Genomic DNA, 23,636 nt, shown 5'->3' on the forward strand with positions numbered 1-23,636 from the left:
GTAAGAAATGCCCCTAAGGATCCTGCTGACGTGGCTGTGCAGATTGTGTAACCTCGCAGTACAGCCTGGTTAGAAGGTTATTTCCCAAGCCATGAAAATAAAAAACAAACAAAACAAAAAGACCCCAGGGTTCCCATCAGCATATTGGCACAGACCAGGGAAGTAGTTCCCAAGCTAAGCAGTGCTTCACAGCCTGTCAAGAAGATGTAAAGCTGGCACATGAAGTCAGGTGTTAGAGAGAAAGGAGGGGGAGGAGGTGAGAGGCAGGGTAGAAACCGAAAGAAGCTGAAAAAAGCAACATCAGAAGCAATGAGAAGGCACTGAAAAAGCCAGCCAGTGTGGGCAGCTTGAATCCACTTGGCATGGAGCTGGTGCCTCCTGAGTCTTGGTCACTCCACGTGCTGGGAAGTGGCAGAGGCCGAGCAGGGAGAAGAAGGATGGGGGGTGGGAAATCATATATCACTGGTTACCGGGTGCTCTGTCTCCTGCTAGGAGCTCTGTAAAATTGCTTTCCCATACTCCCTGCCCACTGATCTCCAACTGATGTCAAAGATGGCGAATCTGTGCTGTGTTAGCTGATAGGAGACCTCCACTCGTAACTCTCCATACTCTCTGTTCTCTGTCAGTTTCTTATTCCAGTTGGTGCTTGGTTGAGTTTATATCTCTTCTTTTGACACTTAGGGTTACAAGATTGATGTTTGTCTCTGTTTTACTTGGTTTCTCAGGTCTTTGCTGCAGAGGGACAATGTAAGTGCTTTTGTCTATAGCACCAAGTTGGCTCTACCTCCCACTGTATCTTTTTAATATTTGAAATTATTACTCAGTTTTCTCGATAACATTTATTAATTTTGAAACCTTGAATACAATACAAAAATCATCAGAGAGCTGAAGTTATTAAAAAAACCTAAATGTATCACATTTCAGAAAGTGGTAGAAGCTTATAGGTGCTTTTATCCCTAGTGGAGTGGAGAGGGGGAAGAAATCTGCTATAAAATGGGCAAGAAGAAAACAGCCAATTTTTTATGCAAAGTCACGTAACAACCCCATTGTTGCTGTTAGTTGTGGAGTTGATTCCTACTCATGGCAACCCCATGTGTGTCACAATAGAACTGTACTCTGTAAGGTTTTCAAGGCTGTGGCCTTTCAGAAGCAGATCACCAAGCCTATCTTTGGAGGTGACACTGGGTAGATTTGAACTGCCAAACTTCTGGCTAGTAGTCAACTGCTTAACCATTTGCACCACTCAGGGACTCCCACAACCAACATTTTAATGAATATTTAGTGGCTGTATGCAGTCTAGCAGAACAGATTAGAATCCTGAGAAGCCCCAATTACACCATAAATTTTCACTCATCTGCCAACTAAAGCTGCCAAACAAATCCAGCTCTATATTCCATCATGTGTTCTGACAGAGAAGGAGACTATCCTTTTATTGGCAGTAAATACCACTAACTTCAGTCCCGGCTATTATTTTACAGACAAATACTGTAAAACAAAAGGAAAAAAACAATATAACAGAACAAAAGAGAGTATCCAAGATCTGTGGCAAAAATCAAATGGCCCAATATGTGTTTAAATGGAGATGAGAGAGGATGGGGCAGAAGTATTCAGCAGTGATTATAGCAGATAATTTAACATGATTGATGGAAGACATCAATCCATAGATCTAAGAATCTCAGTAAACCCCAAGTGGGATAAGCAGAAATAAAACTACACTTAGGCATATCATAGTCAAACTGCTGAAACCCAAAGAAAAATATTACATCTAAAAAGCAGCCAGAGAAAAAGGGCACATTACATACAGGGTACCCCCACGTGTCTGTCGGTTCTTCCCCAGCAGACTTTGGCTCTCGTGCACTTGCCTACAAGGAAGACCAGTTTATACGACTACTATTCAAATTTACACACCAACCGCTAAGGCCAAAGATGAAGAAATTGAAGATTTTTATTAGCTTCTGCAGTCTGAAATTGATCAAACATCCGATCAGGATGCATTGATAATTACTGGTGATTGGAATGCAGAAGTTGGAAACAAACAAGAAGGCTCAGTACTTGGAAAATATGGCCTTAGTGATAGAAGCAATGCCGGAGATCTAATGGTAGAATTTTGCAAGACCAACCACTTCTTCAATGCAAATACCTTTTTTCACCAACATGAACAGTGACTATACACATGGACCTTGCCAGATGGAATGCACCAGAATCAAATCAACTACATCTGTAGAAAGAGACAATGGAGAAGCTCAATATCATCAGTCAGAACAAGGTTAGGGGCCAGCTATGGAATAGACCATCAATTGCTCATATTCAAGTTGAAGCTGAAGAAAATTAGAACAAGTCCACAAGAGTCAAAATACGACCTTGAGTATATCACAGCTGAATTTAGAGACCATCTCAAGAACAGATTTGGTGCATTGAATGCTAATGAACAAAGAACAGACAAGTTGTGGAATGACATCAAGGACATCACACATGAAGAAAGCAAGAGGTCACTGAAAAGACAGGAAAGAAAGAAAAGACCAAGAAGGATGTCAGAGGAGACTCTGAAACTTGCTCTCAAATGTTCAGCAGCTAAAGCAAAAGTAAGAATTGATGAAGTAAAAGAACGGAACAGAAGATTTCAAAGGGCAGCACGAGAAGACAAAGTGAAGTATTATAATGACATGTGCAAAGAGCTGGAAACAGAAAACCAAAAGGGAGGAACATGCTTGGCATTTCTCCAGCTGAAAGAACTGAAGAAAAAATTCAAGCCTCAAGTTGCAATAGTGAAAGATTCTGTGGGGAAAATATTAAACAATGCAGAAAACATCAAAAGAAGATGGAAGGAATACACAGAGTCATTATACCGAGAAGAATTAATCAGCATTCAATCATTTCGAGAGGTAGCATATGATCAGGAACTGATGGTTCTGAAGGAAGAAGTCCAAGCTGCACTGAAGGCATTGGCGAAAAACAAGGCTCCAGGAACTGATGGAATATCAATTGAGATGTTTCAGCAAATGGATGCATCTCTGGAAGTGTTCACTCGTCTATGCCAAGAAACTTGGAAGACAGCTACCTGGACAACTGACTGGAAGAGATCCATATTTATGCCTAATCCCAAGAAATGTGATCCAACTGAATGTGGAAATTATTGAACAATATCATTAATATCACACACAAGCAAAATTTTCTGAAGATCATTCAAAAGTGGCTGCAGCAATATATTGACAGGGAACTGCCAGAAATTCAGGCCAAATTCAGAAGAGGATGTGGAACCAGGGATACCATTGCTGATGTCAGATGGATCATGGCTGAAAGCAGAGAATGCCAGAAAGATGTTTACCTGTGTTTTATTGACTGTGCAAAGGCATTTGACTGTGTGGATCATAACAAATTATGGATAACATTGGGAAGAATGGGAATTGCAGAACACTTAATTGTGCTCATGAGGAAACTGTACATAGATCAAGAGGCAGTCGTTCAGACAGAACAATGGGATATTGAGTGGTTTAGAGTCAGGAAAGGTGTGCCTCCGGGTTGTATCCTTTCACCACACCTATTCACTCTGTATTCTGAGCAAATAATCTGAGAAGCTGGACTATATGAAGAAGAATGGGGCATCAGGATTGGAGGAAGACTGATTAACAACCTGCGATATGCAGATGACACAACCCTCCTTGCTGTAAGTGAAGAGGACTTGAAGCACTTACTGATGGAGATCAAAGACCACAGCCTTCAGTACTGATTACACCTCAACATAAAGAAAATAAAAATCCTCAGAACTGGACTGATCAATGGAGAAAAGATAGAAGTTGTTAAGAATTTCATTTTACTTGGATCCACAATCAACACCCATGGAAGCAGCAGTCAAGAAATCAAAAGACATGCTGCATTGGGCAAATCTGCTGCAAAGGACCTGTTTAAAGTGTTGAAAAGCAAAGATGTCAGCTTGAAGGCTAAGGTGTGCCTCACCCAAGCCGTGGTATTTTCAATTTCATCATATACATGTGAAGCTGGACAATGAATAAGGAGGACTAAAGAATTGATGCCTTTGAATTGTGGTGTTGGCGAAGAATATTCATTATACCATGGACTGCCAAAAGAATGAAAAAATCTAACTTGGAAGAAGTGCAACCAGAACGCTCCTTAGAGGCAAGGATGGCGAGACTGCGTCTTACATACTTTGGACGTGTTGTCAGGCAGATCAGTCCCTGGAAAAGGACATCACGCTTGGTAAAGTACAGGGTCATCGGAAAAGAGGAAGACTCTCAACAAAATGGATTGACACAGTGGCTGCAACAATGGGCTCAAGCATAACAACGATTGTCAGGATGGCTCAGGAGCAGGCTGTTTCATTCTGTGGTACATGGGGTCACTATGAGTCAGAACTGACTGGACAGCACCTAACAGCAACAACATCACACACAGGGGAACATTGATAAGAATGTGGGCTGACTTTTCATCAGATGCAGTGGAACAATATGAAATTCTGAAATAAAAAGTGAAAAAAAAGAAAGGAAAAAACATTACCACCAAGAAATTTATATCCAGCAGGAGTATCTTTCAAAAGTGAAAGGGAAATGCAGAAATTTTCAGATGAACAAAAGCTGAGAATTAATCTCAAGCAGATCTACACATCAAGAAATGCTGAAAGAAGATCTTCTGAAGAGAAATAGTACTAGAGGAAACTGCAACTCTGTAGGATTATATGAAGGAATGAACAGCACCAGAAAAGCTAAGGTACTACACACACACACACACACACACACCACACACACTCTTTGTTGTTGTTACGTGCTATCGAGTGGGCTCTGACTTATAGTGACCCTATGTACAGTAGAAGGAAACACTGCCTGGCGCTGGGCCATCATTGCTATGTTCAAGCCCATTGTTGTAGCTGTCTTGTTGAGGGTCTTCCTCTTTTTCACTGATCCTCTCCTATACCAAGCATGACGCCCTTCTCCAGGTTCTGGTCCCTCCTACTAACTTATACAAAGTATGTGAGACGAAGTGTCCCCATCCTCTTTTCTAAGGAACATTCTGGCCGTTTTTCTTCCAAGACAGTTTTGTTCATTCTTCTGGCAGTTCGTGGTACGTTCAATATTCTTTGTCAACACCATAATTCAAATTCAATTCTTCTTGGGTCTTTCTTATTCATTGTCCAGCTTTCGAATCCATATGAGGCAACAGAAAATACCATGGCTTGGGTCAGGCACAACTTAGTCCTCAAAGTGACATCTTCACTTTTTAACACTTTTGCAGCACGTGGAAGCCCTGGTGGTGTAGTGGTTAAGTGCTACGGCTTGGCAGTTCGAATCCGCCAGGTGCTCCTTGGAAACTCTACGGGGCAGTTCTACTCTGTCCTATAGGGTCGCTATGAGTCGGAATTGACTCGATGGCACTGGGTTTTGGGTTTTGCAGCATGTTTCCCAATAAAATATGTTGTTTGATTTCTTGACTGCTACTTCTATGGGAGTTGATCATGGATCAAAGTAAAATGAAATCCTTGACAGTGTCAACCTTTTGGCCATTTATTATGATGTTGCTTATTGGTCCAGTTGTGAGGATTTTTGTTTTCTTTGTGTTGAGGTGTAATCCATACTGAAGGCTGTAGTCTTTGATCTTCTTCAGTAAGTGCTTCAAGTCCTCTTTGCTTTCAGCAAGCAAAGTTTTGTCATCTGTGTATTGCAGGTTGCTAATGAGTCTTCCTCCAATCCTGATGCCATGTTCTTCATCAAATAGTCCAGCTTCTCAGATTATTTGCCCAGCATACAGATTAAATAAGTGTGGTGAAAGGATACAGCTCTGAAGCACACCTTTGCTGATTTTAAACCATGCAATATCCCCTTGTTCTATTCAAACGACTGCCTCTTGGTCTATGTACAGGTTCTTCTTGAGCACAATTAAGTGTTCTGGAATTCCCATTTTTCGCAATGTTGTCTAAAACTTGTTACTATCTATACAGTCGAATGCCTTTACATAGTCAATAAAACACAGGTAAACATCTTTCTGCTTTCAGCCATGATCCATCTGACATCAACAATGATATCCCTTGTTCCACATCCTCGTCTGAATCTGGCTTGAATTTCTGGCAGTTCCCTGTAGATGTACTGCTGCAACCATTTTTGAGTTATCTTCAGCAAAACTTTACTTGCATGTGATATTAATGATATTGTTTGATAATTTCTGCATTCTGTTGGATCACCTTTCTTTGGAATGGGCGCAGATATGGATCTCTTCCAGCTGGTTGGCCAGATAGCTGTCTTTCAAATTTCTTGACATAGATGAGTGAGCACCTTCATCGCTGCACTCCTTTGTTGAAATATCTCAGTTGGTATTCCAGCAATTCCTGTAGCCTTGGTTTTCATCATTCCCTTCAGCGCAGCTTGGATTTCTTCCTTCAGTACCATTGGTTCTTGATCATATGCTACCCCCTAAATGGATGAACATCTACGAAGTCTTTTTTGATACAGTGACTCTGTGTATTCCTTCCATCTTCTTTTGATGCTTCTTGTGTCGTTCAATATTTTTCCCATAGAATCCTTTGATATTGCAACTTGAGGCTTGGGTTTTTTCTTTAGCTCTTTCAGCTTGAGAAATGCTGAATGTGTTCTTCCTTTTCGGTTTTCTAACTCCAGGTCTTTAAGCATTTCATTATAAAACTTTACTTTTTCTTCTGGAGCCACCCTTTGAAATCTTCTGTTCACCACTTTTAAGTGATCATTTCTTCCATTCACTTTAGCTACTCTATGTCCAAGAGCAAGTTTCAGAGTCTCGTCTGATATGCATTTTGGTCTATTAGAATTAAAACAACTGACAATATCAAATATTGGGGAGGATGTGGAACAATTGGAACTCTCACATATTGTTGGTGGACGTGTAAGATAGGTCAATAACTTTCAAGAACTATTTGTTAGTTTCTCATAGAGACAAATAAACACCCACCCTATGACCCAGCAATTACACTCCAAGGTTTTTAACAAAAGAGTCCTTACAAAAACTTGTTCATGAACGTTAACTGGAAACGTTCCAAATATATCAATAGGTTAATGAATTAAATAGTTTTTTTTATATATTTGGACAATGGAATACTACTTAGCAATGGAAGAGAATGAGCTATCGATACAACAATGTGGATGGATCTCAAAAACATTATGCTGTGTGACAGAATCCAGACAAAATAGTTTATACTGTATATTTCCATTTATATGAACTTCTAGAACAGGCAAAACTAATCTCTGGGGATAGAAATCAGAATAGTGGTTGGTTTTGTATTTGTGTGGAGCAATGACTGGAAAGGAGCATGAAGATGTTTTCTGGGATGATGGAAATATTCTAGATCTTGATTTGGGTGTTTGCAACTGTCAAAACTCAGTGAGCTGAACAGTGAAGATCTGTGCATTTGATCGTATGTAATTTTTTTAAAGTTATACCCCAATTAAATAGAACACTACTGTGGGGGAAATTTATATCTATTTTTTACTGCTGTTGTAAATACAAAACATATTTTCTAACTGGTCCTAGTAATTTCATAGTCAAAGTCTATTGGACTTTTAAGATGTAACTCCCAGTGAATTGCCTTGATGTCCTAAACTTGATAGTGCACACACACATACACACGATTTTCTGAAAACATGCCTAAAAGCTCTTGAAAAGGAAATAGTATGGTATGAGGAAGAGACCTCCTTAGCGTTCTGAGGCCTGTGCGCCTCTACTGCGCTGTGGTGTTAGCTCCAGTGCGTCGAGCCTCTCTGGTTCCCTGTGACCCCTCAGTGCCAGGAGCAGATGCAGGGCCTGGCATGTAGCAGATACTCAGTGAATCCAAAGTGAATAATGGAACAAACTTACGAATCACTGTCTAACGCAACCATTATGCACATGCTACCTCAGCAGCCCACCTGTACCCCCATAAAGTTGCCTCTAGAGCCACAGCCACTCTCTTCATAGTGCCCAACTGTGTTTGAACACTTGCTGTAGGCCAGTCTGCTATGGGAAAACCTTCCTGAAGGAAACCTGGTGAAATGCACCAGCACCATGGTATTTTAGAGAGAGAGACAAGAGGTCACTGAGAGAGCTAGAATGACATCCATCCAGCCCTACTGCCTGGTTTGTGTGGGTGCTGTGCTTGCCATCTTAGGGAACATTAGCTTATATTACCCTTACAACAGGCTTATAAACTAAATGCCTGTTGTCCCAGTTTACAGAGGAGAAAACTGAGGCTCAGTGGAGGGATTGGCTCACAGTTACATAGCTGGAAACTAGAGTCGTGCCCAAGAGGTCAGTGCTGGCATCACGATGACTTCTTGTGAGGGTGTGGGCTGTGAGTGGTTGAGGACTTTGGTGGGGGGAGCCAAGATGTCAGGGAGAAGTGGGTGTCCATCTGCTGGCCCTCCATGGGGCTCCTTCTGGGCCAGCTCCAAGCCCAGCTGCTGGTGAGCTGCGAGGATTCCTGTTGCAGTATGTGTGGGGGCATAGCCACCAAACCTACCCTGTCCTACCTTGCTTGTGTCCCCCTCCCCCTGCATCCCTGTGAAGGCAGTGGGGACACAGGCTTCTGAGGAGGGCCCCACCTCAGCACCTTACCACAGGAAAAGGAGCTTATGGCCTGAGTTTGACTGTTGGCTCCACCTGTACTATCTGTGAGACCTTGGATAAATCATACAACTCTATCTGCCTCAGGTTCCTCCTCTGTGATATCAGGGTTACAATAATAATGTCAGGCACTATTTGAAGTGCACCACAGCCATGATTTAAGCCTCACAAATCACACTGTGTGGGAAGGAATGTTATTGGTCCTATTTTAGAGTAGGAAACTGAAGATAAACTCAGATAAGCTAGGTGCCCTAGCCAAGGTCATCCAGCTAAGATGTGCCAGGACTATGTGGCTCCTTGTACTCCATCACACGTCTGACAGCAGTCCTCCCTCCCCATTCTCGGCTCCCCCTGTAATTGAAGTGGGGAGCAATGGGAGGGCAGATAAACGAGCTCCACTGGGAGGAGAGAGCATAGGCTTCCTAGAAGGGGCATGGGGGGGGTTTTCTACCCCCACTAGGGCAGTCTAGGGTGGTGCGCCAAGTTACTCTTAACTGGTTGACATCTAGATGATTTCCTGGGCACCCAGGGGCCACACCTCCAGCTACTTCACCCACAGGGAAGGCCAGCCGCCATCTTGTAAACATGAGGAAGGAGGAAGAAGATAAAAAATGGTTTACTAACGGAGACCAAGTGGAAGATGGGAGCCTGGGCCCTAGATGCTATAGTAAGATAGTTGAACCAATGCTAGCAGAAGCCTGCCACTGAACTTTTGGTTATGTGAGAAAAATAATCCATTGTTGTTTTTGCCACATAGTCAGTTTGGTTTTCTGTTGCTTGCAGTCAAACACAATCCTAACTGATAGAGAAATGCCCCTGGGAAATGACAAATGTCTGATGTCATCACATGCAGCTGTTCAACACATATCTGAGCACTTGCTTCTTTTTTCTCCATGATATTCTGTTCTGGTAATTTCTAATTTTATGTTTAATAATTTTAAACATTTTATGGTACTGATCAGGTAATTCCATTATGTGAAGCTTTTGGAGGCCTCGTTCTATATTTGTTGTTTTGTATGACTCCTGCTCCTGAAGCTAGCTTCCCTAAACACTTTGCAATTTTGGTGAATGAGCTCATGTGTTCTAGGGCGTTATTTGTGGACATCTTTGTGGCCTGGATTGAGAGGATTAACATTGGCTTCTGTCAGGTGTCCGTGGGACGTTTTTAGCTCAGGAATAGCTTTTAGGTTAATTTCTTGGTTTGCATAGTACCTAGGCTAGGGGGTAGAAAAAATTTGAATCCTAAACTTACATAAGGTAAGTCTTGAGTCTACAAATTCTCAGTGATTGTTTTTTCCTTCAGAGCTCAAACTCCTTGTTATTTCTTTTTCCTAGGGTGCAAAATGTTTTTCTTATTTGCCTTTTCACAATATTGTGCTTTTTGAGGATGCCACCTCCATGCTGACATCTTAGTTACAACTCCCCATCCTGCTCAGGCCCAAGACCTCGTCACTTGGACAGGTACAGGAAGCCCCTGAGGTAGATAAACAGAACCTCATTCCCCTTCCCATCTCCACCAGGCATTTGAAGTATTAGCACTCACTTACCCTCTGATTTTCATGTCTCCCTATTTTGTACACTCGTGTTTACCCTCTTTTTGTACTCAGCTATGCATTTAAGAAGATGCTTGTTATATTTTATCCAGCATTTAGCAAAATTACAAGTTAGGCAAGTGAGACACAAAGATTTAGCTACAACAATGTTCTCTCCATCACTATTTACAATAGCCCTGAATGAGGGAATGCTGGACTGGGTGTGGTTTTGTTCACCAATTTGTCACTAGCACTAGCTCAATGCATGGCATGTAGTGAATGCTTGGTAATATCAGTGGTTGAATTGTTGCACATTCATATGTGGCGTGCTAAGCTGCGTTAAATTATTTTGTAGAAAATATGTAATAAAGTGGGAAAATATTCTTGATGTAATTTTAGTATTAAAAAAATAACAAGAAAGATGTTGGTCATCTGACAGCTATGTGTAGTATAAGTCCTATTTGGAAAAATGAAACAGGTGCAAGGAGAAAAATATGAGAAGGGTATATACAAAAAAATTATAAAAAGAGGTCGTCTTTGGAGTGGGATTATAAGTAACTTATGTTTTTTCTTTACACTTTTCTATGCTTTCTACAGGTAATATGCATGGCTTTATAAGAGAATTTGTTTTGAAGATGGCAGATGCACAATTGCCATCAGGGGTCCAGAGTTACTGTGCTTGCATCGGCCACCTCCAGGGCTGACAGCCCTGAGAGGTCTGGCCTTGCTTTGCCCTCCACACTGTTAGTCCTGCTGGGCAAGCCCTGACACTTTCCCCTACACACCTCGGGCTGGTCCTGCTCAGGAATTGGGACTTATGGAGGGCAATTAGTAAATAAAAAACAGCAACAACAACAGCATTAATAATAATAGTTAACATATAATACATACTCTGTGCTGGGTACTTATCTACTCATTCATGTGTATTGTGTGATGGCCTTAAAACTAAGGTGCCTGGCATAACTGAAATGACTGGCTTAAGTCTAGGCTCGACTCCATTTTTAACCTTTGTACATACTTAAACATGCAGCCTCTGATCTTCTGCAAATTTCCGCCATAACCTGCAAAACAGTATTTCAGCATGTAACTCAGGAAATGTTTTTCTTTGTGATTGGGGGATCTTAATGCAGGTGCCGTCAGCAGAGATCACATGACGTACCCTGTTTCAGGAAACTTCCATTAAAACTTGCAGTTTCTTGCCAAATTTCAGTGTTAACTAATTGGATGTAGAAACACCATCTATTTTAATGTCTTTGTGGCTTTTCCAATAACTAATTTGTCTGCAGCCAATCCAAATGACTCCATATGTGCTTTGTACCAGTCCCTTTCAAGCCCCTGCTTGGAGATGTCCCACCCTCAACTTCTGTAATTGATCATTCTCCAATCAAAATATTGTGAACTTATTTCCTGATTTTACCCTATAACTACTCCTGTGTAACTGCGACTCCTGTGAAGCATTGGTTTCACTTTGTGAGATCTGCATTTGAACTGGTCTTTGCTTTCAATGAATCATTTCATTTGTAACAGGGTTGAGAGTTTTATTCTTTGAAATTTTTTGACACAGTTGACAGAATTTGAGGAGTCATAGACCAGGAGTTCCAGCACCAGCTCCAGCCTCTTGCACTCTTCCATTTCCATGAACTCTTGGGGATCTTTTAAGGTTAAGTCCTCTCAAACTGAGTTTCTGCTTAGTTGTGATGATGGCTCTTTGAGAGATTTATTGTAAGCTTCTATTTTTCTTTCTTTTCTGTTTAAGTTTGGAACATTTTGATGAGTTTGTCACCAAAATATGTTTGGCAAGGCTGACATCTAGTGGCAGCACATAAAATTGAACTCAGTTTTTGTTTCTCTATCTCAAGTGTGGAAACCCTGGTGGCTTAGTGGTTAAGTGCTATGGCTGCTAACCAAGAGGTCGGCAGTTCGAATCCTCCAGGTGCTCCTTGGAAACTCTATTGGGCAGTTCTACTCTGTCCTATAGGGTTACTATGAGTCTGAATCGACTTGACGGCAAAGGGTTTGGTTTTTTTTTTATATCAAGTGTACATAGAAGCCACTTAACAGTGATGGGGAATGCCACATCCAAGGACCAAGTATCTGCTGAGAATGCAGCAAGAGTGATTACAGAGCTGGAAGGCCCATGCTGCTTATAAGGTCAAACTTTATGGCCCTGGTACAGTTTTGTACATTAATCATTGGCATGCACTTATACTTTAGAAGCTCAGTGGCTGCTGTGGGGCACTTTTGACCTAGGTAAATTAATTTTCCTGTGGAGTAAACCAGAGGCTAAAGGCCCCTGAATAAAACAGCCACAGTGGGATGCCTTTTTAAATTGATATCTGGACACTTCCAAAGGACCCCAGGATAGTAACTTCGCAGCTTTACAAGACACTATTACCAAACAAGCAAAGCAAATTAAAGAACTACAATGCAAGAGCTCTGAAATCACTCTGGGTGTCTTTTCAGCAGCTACTTCTCCCTTTCTGTCAGCCCCTCCAGTGGCTGCATTTCATAAAGATGCAACCATCTTTACCTTTTTACCCATATGAAAATACTTTAACTGAACTCCCTTATTATCCCAAAGAGCTCTCAGATAAAACAAAACCAGCTCCTGAGATGCCCTTTATAGTATCCAGAAGAACTTCAAAGGCCTCCCTGAGTTACTTTTACTCCCTGATCCACAGCAAAACTTCACATGATTATAAAGGAATTTCCTAACCCTTTTGAAGATCCTCAAAAGTTTACTGAAGAGTTTAGAATTTTGGTAGATACTTATGAGCCTGGAGTGACTCACTTATATAATTTGATAAATATGTTACTCAGACCAGGGGATGCTCAAAAGTGGATAGAGGAAACTAGACGCAAAGGTCCCCAAAATCTGTGGCTTTTCATACTAATGCCCCTGGTACTGTATTATTACATCAGACTAAAACTATTGTTACCTTAATTGATGCTGTCCTGAAAGCCTTTCCTTGTGAAATAGGTTGGGCTAAAGCTCAAAGCTATAAACAAGAAAAACATGAAAATGTTTGTAATTACAGGGACCACTTGACCAAAAATTTTGCAGAGTTTTCTGGTTTAAATTTAGATGAACGAGGAGGTGACATAGGCTTTAATTCTGTATTCCTTAATAGGCTCCACCCTGAGCTTGCTGAACTGGCCAAACACAATAGATTGGATTGGAACAAAATCTAAGGCTATGCAGAACAAATTAATGGCACTGAAATTACGGAAGTTGCAAACTTAACCTCTGAGGGGAATTCCCAGAGCAAAGCATGAATCAGGAACCAATGTTTGCTTTTATTTCAAGACCCCGGACACTTTAAGAAGGACCATGTTAAATTAAAAATCAAGTTCAATAACTTGCCACAACATAAAACTTTTCCTAAACTGGCATGAAGGGGCTCCAGGGAACAAACAGGGGCTTTCCCTATGGTGGCACTAGATTCTCAAGGAGAAACTACTATTCAAATAAATGGGGAATCATGTAAATTTTTAATTGACACAGGTACCTCTTTAGCTGCTGTTAACCTTAAGAGCTCACAGAAACCCCTGCCCTGGTGTATAAAAACTTTAAGAAGAGTGGGGGTTACTAATCAAGAACAGTTTTTGATTAATTCCCAACCAGCCTCCACATCTTTAGGTCTATTGAGGACATGCTTCAGTTCTTATTCAGTCCTGATACTCCCATCAATCTACTAGGAAGATTTTTTTTAAATCTAAATGTGATTATCATTTGAAATTTACCAAACAAGTGGCAATAATATTAGACTTTCATAAAAATAAACAGCACATAAACACTGAAATCAAAGATATCCTGGTTGAAAAGGAGGTTCTTTGTTACTTACAGGCATTCAATCTATCACTGCAAGAATGCAGCCATCCAACCTCACCTTCTCATCAATACCAGAAACCTTATGTGCCACCACCTCTACAGATGTCGGCCAAGCGTTGTCAGCAGACCCAATTAAAGTTCAGATTAAAGTTCAAACCTCTACCTAAAATATCATAATATCCTTTAAAATGAGAAACTAAAGAGGGATTAGGTCTCATAATTCAGGACTTTCTTGCAAAGGGCTTAATTATTCTTTGTAATTGTCCTTGCAACACTCCAGTTTTTCTTATCAAAAACCCAAGTAACAGAGGTTGGAGATTTGTACAAGATTTACGTTTCATCAATTATATTATAATTTCCTGTGGTTCCCAACCGTCGTCTTCTTTCTAAGGTGCCTTTCAAAGCTACCTACTTTTCTGTGGTTGATCTTTACAACACTTTCTTTTTAGTATTCCTGTACATCCAGAAAGCCAATACTTATTTGCCTTCACTTGGAGAGATCAACAATATACCAGAATATAATTCCCCAGAGTTTCAATGAATCCTCTACTTACTTTTTTCAAAATTTTGCATGCTGATTTATAACTGTTTACAACCATTACAATTACTCAATATTCCAGTTTACTTCAATATGTAGACAATTTGTTATTATGCTTTACTTCTCATCAAGCTTGCCTTGAAGACACATTTTGCTATTAAAACATTTGGACAAGGGAGGACACAAGGCATCCAAAGAAAAGTTAGAACTGGATGAACCTTCTGTGAAATATTTACGGCATAAAACCTCAACCAAGGGAATCACTATTAACCCTAAAATGAAAGAAGCCATCTTAATTTACCCTGTCCCCAACACAAAGAAACATTTAAGGGCATTCTTAGGTTTATGTGGCTATTGCAGAACTTGGATACCTAATTTTTCTGTATTAGCACAAAAACCATATCAATATTCAAAAGCCTCGGAACCTGGCCCCTTCCATATTTCAGATGCTGGGAAAGATGCTGCTATGAAGTTGAAGGAGGCATGTGTCAACACTCCTGCATTAGGGTTTCCCAACTGCAATTTAGATTTTTTTCTTTTTGTGCATGAAATATCTGGGGATGCCTTGGGAGTCCTCACTCAAAAACATGGAGGACAACAGAGGCCTATTGGCTACTATAGCCTCCAGTTAGACCCCGTTGCTAGAGGTTACCTTCCTTGTCTCAGGAAAGTTGCTGCAACTACCTAATTAGTAGAATCCATGGCAGATGTAGTCTTAGGAAATTACCTTTACATTTATGTCCTTTATGCTGCATCCACCATTTTAGATTCAATACTAGCTCAACATCTTTCAGCCAGCAGCTTGATTTCTTATGAAGTCTTCCTTTTAGCTGCCTCCAAAATTTGACTGTGTACAATAACTTCTGCAAATCCAGAAACCATTTTGCCCTTACCTGATAATACTGATTACCTTGCTCAAGACTGTTTATACATCACTGAGCAACTTTTATAACCCAGGCATGATCTAAGAGAGACTCCTCTTTCTAATCCAAACTGGGTTCTTTTTGTTGATGGGTCATATTTAAAACCTGAATCTACCTTCTCTCATTACCAGGGAGAATATGCTCTCACCACTTCTACAGAAGTCCTTGAAAGCAGTGCCTTCCATGAAGTCACTTCAGCTCAACAGGCTGGACTGATTGCACTCACCAATAAAAATAAAACAAAACCCATTGCCGTCGAGTCAATTCTGACTCATAGCTACCCTATAGGACAGAGTAGAACTGCCCCATGTGGTTTTCAAGGAGTAGCTGGTGCATTCGAACTGCTGACTTTTTTGTTTATCAGCTTTAGCTTGCTGTAGCTCTTAGCCATGGTGCCACCTATGGTTCTCCTGCACTGGTATGCTTGGACTGACTCCAACTTGCTGCAAACTAATTTGAATTTGTCCGAGTACTGTCAGTCCTTCATGGAATACTCTAAAGAATATTCTTCCCAAGTTAATGCTGCTTTTGATGATCAAAAGTTAGATCTACATCAGATTCCTCTCACTGAACTTGGGGATTATGTCTACTGCAAAGGGCATTAATTAAAAGATTCCCTTGAACTTGGTGGAAAGGATTCTTCTTTGTCCTTCTCACTAATCCTGTGCTACCAAATTACAGGAAACCAAAACCTGGATCCAACTGTCCCAGATGAAGAAGGTAGACAGACATTGGACCGTTGAACCTGGTGAAGTATTCAAACTAAGATTCAAATGCCCTTGTGGCCAGAAACAGACAACTTTGACAGAGGTGGACAGCTCTTTCCAAGATCACGGAACAAAATCTCCTAATACCCTCTGAGACTCTTTTTGAACTTTGTTTTTGTCCCTTTAGATGCATGAAGTTGATATCCTGATTGCTTTTTTCTCATTTGTGCTACACTTGAAACTGGTCTCATTATACTAAAACTTTCAAGATTTTAGTAACTTTAAGATAGGTATACGACTGTCTTAGTTACCTAGTGTTGCTATATAACAGAAATGCCACAAATGGATGGCTTTAACAAAGAGAAATGTATTCTCTCACAGTTTAGGAGGCTATAAGTCCAAATTCAGGGTGCCAACTCCCTGGGAAGGCTTTCTATCTCTGTTGGTCCTGGAAGAAATTCCTTGTCATCAATCTTCCCTCGGTCTAGGAGCTTCTCAGTGCAGGGACCCCCAGTCCCAAGGACACACTCCACTTCTGGCACTTCTTTCTTGGTGGTATGAGGTTCCAATGTCTCCGCTTGCTTCTCTCTCTTTTTTTCTTTTGTAAGATAAAAGGTGTTGCAGGCTACACCACAGGGAAACTCTCATAACATTGGATCAGGGCTGTGACCTGAGCAACGGTGTTGCATCCCACTCCAATCCTCTTTAACATGACTAGTCTTGCCTCATTAACCATATGGAGATTAGGATTTACAATACTTAGGAAACTTACATCAAATCACAAAATGGTGGGCAATGATACAATACTGGGAATCATGGCCTGGCCAAGTTAACACACATTTTTGGGGGACAATATTAAATCCATAAAAATGACTTTCAACATATCTCATGCTTTAGAAATTATTTTAGTTGTGGCCATAATTGCTCTCCTGTTAGTTGTTCTTGTTGTTAGGTCCTGTCAAGTTGGTTCCAACTCATAGTGACCCTATGCACCACAGAATGAAACACTGCCCAGTCCTGTGCCATGCTCACAATCGTTATTATGTTTGAGCCCATTGTTGCAGCCACTGTGTCAATCCATCTCCTTGAGGGTCTTCTTCTTCTTTGCTGATCCTCTACTTTACCAAGCATGATGTCCTTCTCCAGGGACTGATCCCTCCTGATAACATGTCCAAACTACGTAAGATGCAGTCTCACCATCCTTGCTTCTATGGAGCATTCTGGTTGTACTTCTTCCAAGACAGGTGTTTTCATTCTTTTGACAGTCCATGGTATATTCAATATTCTTCACCAACACCACAATTCAAAGGTATCAGTTCTTCAGTCCTCCCTATTTATTTTCCAGCTTTCACATGCATATGATGTGATTGAAAATATCATGGCTTGGGTCAGGTTCACCTTAGTCTCCAAGGTGACATCTTTGCTTTTCAACACTTTAAACAGGTCCTTTGCAGTAGATTTGCCCAATGCAATGTGTCTTTTGATTTCTTGACTGCTGCTTCCATAGGTGTCGATTGTGGATCCAAGTAAAATGAAATCCTTGACATCTTCAGTCTTTCCTCCATTGATCATGATGTGGCCTATTGGTCCAGTTGTGAGGATTTTTGTTTGCTTTATGTTGAGGTGTAATCCATACTGAAGGCTGTGGTCTTTGATCTTCATCAGTAAGTGCTTCAAGTCCTCTTCAAGTGCAGCAAGGAAGGTTATGTCATCTGCATATCGCCCCATTCTTCTTCATATAGTCCACCTTCTTGGATTATTTGCTCAGCATACAGATTGAATAGGCATGGTGACAGAATACAACCCTGATGAACACCTTTCCTGCTTTTAAACCACACGGTATCCCCTTGTCCTGTCCTAACAACTGCCTCTTGATCTATGTCCAGGTTCCTTATGAGCACAATTAAGGCTTGAATTTTTTCTTCAGTTCTTTCAGCTTGAGAAATGCCAAGAGTGTTCTTCCCTTTTGGTTTTCTATCTCAGCTATTTGCACATGTCATGATAATACTTTGTCCTCTCAAACCTCCTGTTGAAATCTTCTGTTCAGTTCTTTTACTTCATCATTTCTTCCTTTTGCTTTAGCTGCTTGACCTTCAACAGCAATTTTCAGAATCTCTTCCGACATCCATTTTGGTCTTTGCTTTCTGTCTTTTCAATGACCTCTTGCTTTCTTCATGTATGATGTCCTTGATGTCATTCCACAACTCATCTGGTCTTCAGTCATTAGTGTTCAATGCATTGAATCTATTCTTGAGATGGTCTCTAAATTCAAGTGGAATATACTCAAGTTCGTACTTGGGGTCTCGTGGACTTGTTCAGTTTCAACTTGAACTTGCCTATAGACAATTGATGGTCTGTTCTGCACTCGGTGCCTGGCCTAGTTCTGACTAATAATATTGAGCTTTTCTATCATCTCTTTCCACAGACGTAGTCAATTTGATTCCTGGGTATTCCATCTGGCAAGGTCCATGTGTGCAGTCACCGTTTATGTTGGTGAGGAAAGGTATTTGCTTTGAAGAAGTCGTTGATCTTGCAAAATTCTATCATGCGATTTCCAGCATTGTTTCTATTACCAAAGCCATATTTTCCAACTACTGATCCTTTTTCTTTGTTTCCAACTTTCACATTCCAATTACCAGTAATTATCAATGAATCCTGATTGCACGTTCAGTCAATTTCAGACTGCAGAAGCTGATAAAAATCTTCGATTTCTTTATCTTTGGCCTTAGTGGTTGGTGCATAAATTTGAATAATAGTCATATTAACTGGTCTTCCTTGTAAGCATATGGATATTATCCTATCACTGACAGCATTGTACTTTAAGATAGATCTTGAAATGTTCTTTTTGATGATGAATGCAACGTCATTCATCTTCAATTTGTCATTCCTGGTACAGTAGACCATATGACAGTCTGATTCAAAATGGCCAATGCCAGTAAATTTCAGCTCACTAATGACTAAGATATTGATGTTTATGCATTCCATTTCATTTTTGACCACTTCCAATTTTCCTAGATTCCTACTTCATACATTCCACATTCCAATTATTAATGGATGTTTGCAGCTGTCCTCATTTTGAGTTGTACCACATCAGCAAATGAAGGTCCTGAAAGCTTGACTCTATCCATATCATTAAGGCCAACTCTACTTTGAGAAGGCAGCTATTCACCAGTCATCTTTTGAGTGTCTTCCACCTGGGGGGCTCATCTTCTGGCACTATATCTGGCATTGTTCCACTGCTATTTGTAAGGTTTTCACTGGCTAACTCTTTTTAGAAGTAGACTGCTGGATCCTTCTTCCTAGTCTGTCTTAGTCTGGAAGCTCAGCTGAAACCCGTCCACCATGGGTCACCCTGCTGGTATCTGAATACCAGTGGCATAACTGCCAGCACACAGCAACATGAAAGCCCCCACAGTATGACAAACTGACAGACACATGGGGGCTCCTATTAGTAGTCATACTAAATTATTTTAGCCTCATCTCTTGCTTCGAAATCTTCTTTTCCCATGCAAGTGAGTGAGGGAGTAATTAGCTTTATTATAGCTGTAATTTTTATGATTTTTGCCTTATTATATTATTTTTGGCTAGTGTTCCTACATTATGAAGCTTTGCTTGTGTTCTCTTACTGTATCTTGCAATTCCCTTTGATGCTTGGAACAATAATGGTTTTTTTAGGTTGTGGCAAGCAGTAGCCAGTGCCAATATCCTAACAAACAGTTGCATTTGTCACCCCAGTCCTAGGTCCTAGGTCTGGTCATGAGAATTTAGATCCTGTAGCTCATCCTATATTTAATCATACCTTTACACCGAATGCTACTCTCATCTCTAGTGTCACCACTGAGCAAGATGTCACCATAATCTTTCAGCCCAACCTCAAGGGCCCTACTTTAATTTAACCAATATAATTACTTACAGCCTTAATTGCTCTAGGATCAAAGAATGTCCACATTTTACCATTGTGCTAAGAGGGACAGATAACCCTCCAGTATTCAGGAGCTGCCAGGTTTTTCTGAACCCTATTGAAACTAGCCACTTCATTGCCTGGTTGTCTAAATGAAACTAGGACTGATCTGAAAAATCTATCTCCCATATGCAAGGGACTTTGGAACCCATTAAAGATGGGCAAGTTATCCATTTGAAGTAATCCTTTAATAGAAGATTGTCTCACCAAAGTTAATAGTACCATTTCTTCCCTGCACGATTATACTGGGAGCAATGTGATTTGTGGACCTTATGGTTATGTTTTCTTATGTGGAGGTTTGGAGTAGCAAATAAAAACAGATTTGAAACCAGAAGGTAAGCCTTATACTTGTGCTTTGCCTTGGCTCGAAGGCTGGAACATGCAAGGACAATGCACCCTAGGCCACTAAGGAGTTCCTTTAGATATTCATTGTTATGAATAAAGTATTCATTGGACTAATAATTTAAAGCTTTTAGAAAGGAACAGAAATAAAAGAGGTGGTGCAGTTGTTGAGAGCTTTACTGCTAACCAAAAGGTCACCAGTTCAAATCCACCAGCCAATCCTTGTAAGCCCTATGGGGCAGACAGCACGGCTCTGGCTCACAGCTTGCGAAGACTGATGAATCTGAAGGTCAGCAGGCAAACTGCTAGTTCAAGTCCCAAGAACTGGAGGTCAGATGAACAGGAGCATGCTGCAGGATCCAGAGTGAGCAAAAGCCAGTGAGCTTTGCCAGAAAGTCCACCTACATTGGATGCAGGCCACACCCTCAAGGAAACTCCCTTTCAACTGTGCATAGCAGATCTCATCATAGATGTGATTACATTATATCAGATGTCATTGTGGAGGTGATTACATCATTACATAGCTGCCAAGCCACATCATAACTGTCAAACCACTTGAGAATCATGGCCCAGCCAAGTTGACACACAGCCTTAACCACCACAGTCCATGGATGGTAGTTTTGGCAGAAGCACTGCATACAGGGAAGGCGAATCCATATCTAGAGTGTCTATTTTGATAAGAACAAAATGCTGCCCTTTTCATGATGGAAGCCATCCAATATAATCACCTGGGACTAGGTTGCTGGCTGATCACCTTGAGGAATGGTACCATATGGGGGACTCCGTGTTGGCCTCTGCTGTTGTCAGGTTGGGCTCTCAACAGTGGCTCTAGGTAAGTCAGCTTTGGTGAGTGGAAGTCCATGTTGCTGAGCCCATGCATAACCTCCATCTCTGTTACCATGGCATCTTTGTTCATGAGCCCATTGGGCAATGACAAGAGTGGCTGTGGAAGGAGGATGACTGATTTATACAGAAGGTGTCATCCTATCCACTTGATTGTTAAAATCCTCCTCTGTCGAGGTCATCCGTTGGTGAGCATTCTATGAGACACAAATATCTTCACTTCTTTAGCCAAGTCAGAGAGGTCTACCCACATACCTCTTCTCCATACCTTCTTGTCACCAATTTTCCAATCTTGTTTCTTCCAAATCACAGGCCATCCCACCAAACCATTGGCCACAGCCCATGAATCAGTATACAGTCACACATTCAGTCACTTCTCCTTCCAAGCAAAGTGAACAACCAGTGCACTGCTCAAGATTCTGCCTATTGGGAAGATTTCCCTTCACCACAGTCCTTCAGGGAGATCCCAGAAAGGGGCTGTAATGGTGCTGCTGTCCACTTTCAAGTGGCTCCTGTGCATCATGCAGAAGCATCTGTAAACCAGGCATGAGTTTTCTCTTCCATAGTTGACTGATCATAAGGAACTTCCCATGAGGCCATAGGTGCAGAGAGGGAGAGGGCAGATAATGTGACAGATGTGTTCTGGGCTGCACTCAAAACTGGCAGCTTTTTGAGTCATTGATAAATACAGGCCAGAGTAGCAAACCCAAATGAGGAATATGTTGCCTCCCAAATCCAAAAAGGCCTACTATGCATTGGGCCTCCTTTTTAGTTGTGGGAAGGCCAAGTGCAATAACTTGACATTCACTTTAGAATGAATATCTCAACATGCCTCACACCACTGAATCTCGAGAAATTTCACTGAGGTGGAAGGAACCTGAATTTTTGTCAGATTAATTTCCCAACCTCTAGCATGCAAATAGGAAACTCTGGTGGTATAGTGGTTAAGTGTTACAGCTGCTAACCAAAAAGTTCGAATCCACCAGGGGCTTCTTGAAAACTCTATGGGGCAGTTCTACTCTGTCCTATGGGGTCGCTATGAGTTGAAATTGACTTGACAGCAACGGATTTGGATTTTTTTGAGCATGCAAATGTTTTACCATTAAGTCCAGAGTCATTGACACTTCTTCCTTACTAGGTCCAATCAGCATAATGTCATAAATGTAATGGACTTGTATGACATCCTGTGGATGGGAAAGGTGATCGTGTTCTTTGTGGACTAAATTTTGACAGTGGGCTGGAAAGTTGATATACACCTGAGGTAGGACTCTGAAATTGTATTGCTGGCCTTGCCAGCTGGAGGCAAACTGCTTCTGGTGGTCTGTGGAAACAGGTATGGAGAAAAAAGCATTATCCAAATCAATAGATGCATACCAGGTACCAGGAGTTGTATTAATTGGCTCAAGCAATGAAACCACATCAGGAACAGCTGTTGCAACTGGAGTGACCACCTGGTTAAGTTTTCGATAATCCATTGTTTTTCTCTAAGGTCCACCCCCTCCCCAGCCCTAGGCCAAATAGGCAAGTTGAATGGGGATATTGTGGGAATCACAATGGTGGCAGTAATCTCTGCAGCCTCTCCAGAAATGTGGTATTTCTTTTGGTTTACTATCTTCCTAGGGAGGAGAAGTTCTAATGGGTTCCACTTGGCTTTTCCTACCATAATACCCCTTACTCTAGTTTGTAGGAATCCACCTTGGGGGTTCTACCACTTGCTGAGTATATATATTCCAATTATGCATTCTGGAACTGGGGAAATCACTGCAGGATGAGTTTGGGGAACAAATGGACCCACCATGAGCTGAAACTGAGCTAAGACTCCATTAGTAACCTGACCTCCATACGCCCCATTCTGACTGATGGGCTATAGTGACGTTTTGGGTCACCCGAAATTAGAGTCAGTTCAGATACAGTATTCAGCAATCCCCGAAAAGTCTGATTATTTCCTTTTCCCCAATGAATAGATACTCTTGTATTAGGCTGTTATCTTAGTTCTCTAGTGCTGCCACAAGAAATACCACAAGTGGTTGGCTTTAACAAACAGAAATTTATTCTTTCTCAGTTTAGGAGTCTAGAAGTCCAAATTCAGGGCACCAGCTCCAGGTGAAGGTTTTCTCTCTCTGTCATGTCTGGGCAAGGCCCTAGTCATCAATCTTCCTCTGGTCAAGGAGTTTCTCAGTGTAAGGAACCTCAGGTCCAAAGGGTGCTCTGTGCTCCTGACTCTGCTTTCTTGGAGGTAGGAGGTCCTCATCCCTATGCTCAATTCTCTCTCCTTTTGTATGTTTTAAGATAAAAGGTGATGCAAGCCACACCCCAGGGAAAATCCCTTTATATCTGATCAGGGCTGTGAACTGCGTCAGGTGTTTTTCCCACCCTAATCCTCT

This window comes from Elephas maximus, chromosome 6 (genome assembly GCF_024166365.1).
Source record: "Elephas maximus indicus isolate mEleMax1 chromosome 6, mEleMax1 primary haplotype, whole genome shotgun sequence".
NCBI lineage: Eukaryota > Metazoa > Chordata > Mammalia > Proboscidea > Elephantidae > Elephas > Elephas maximus.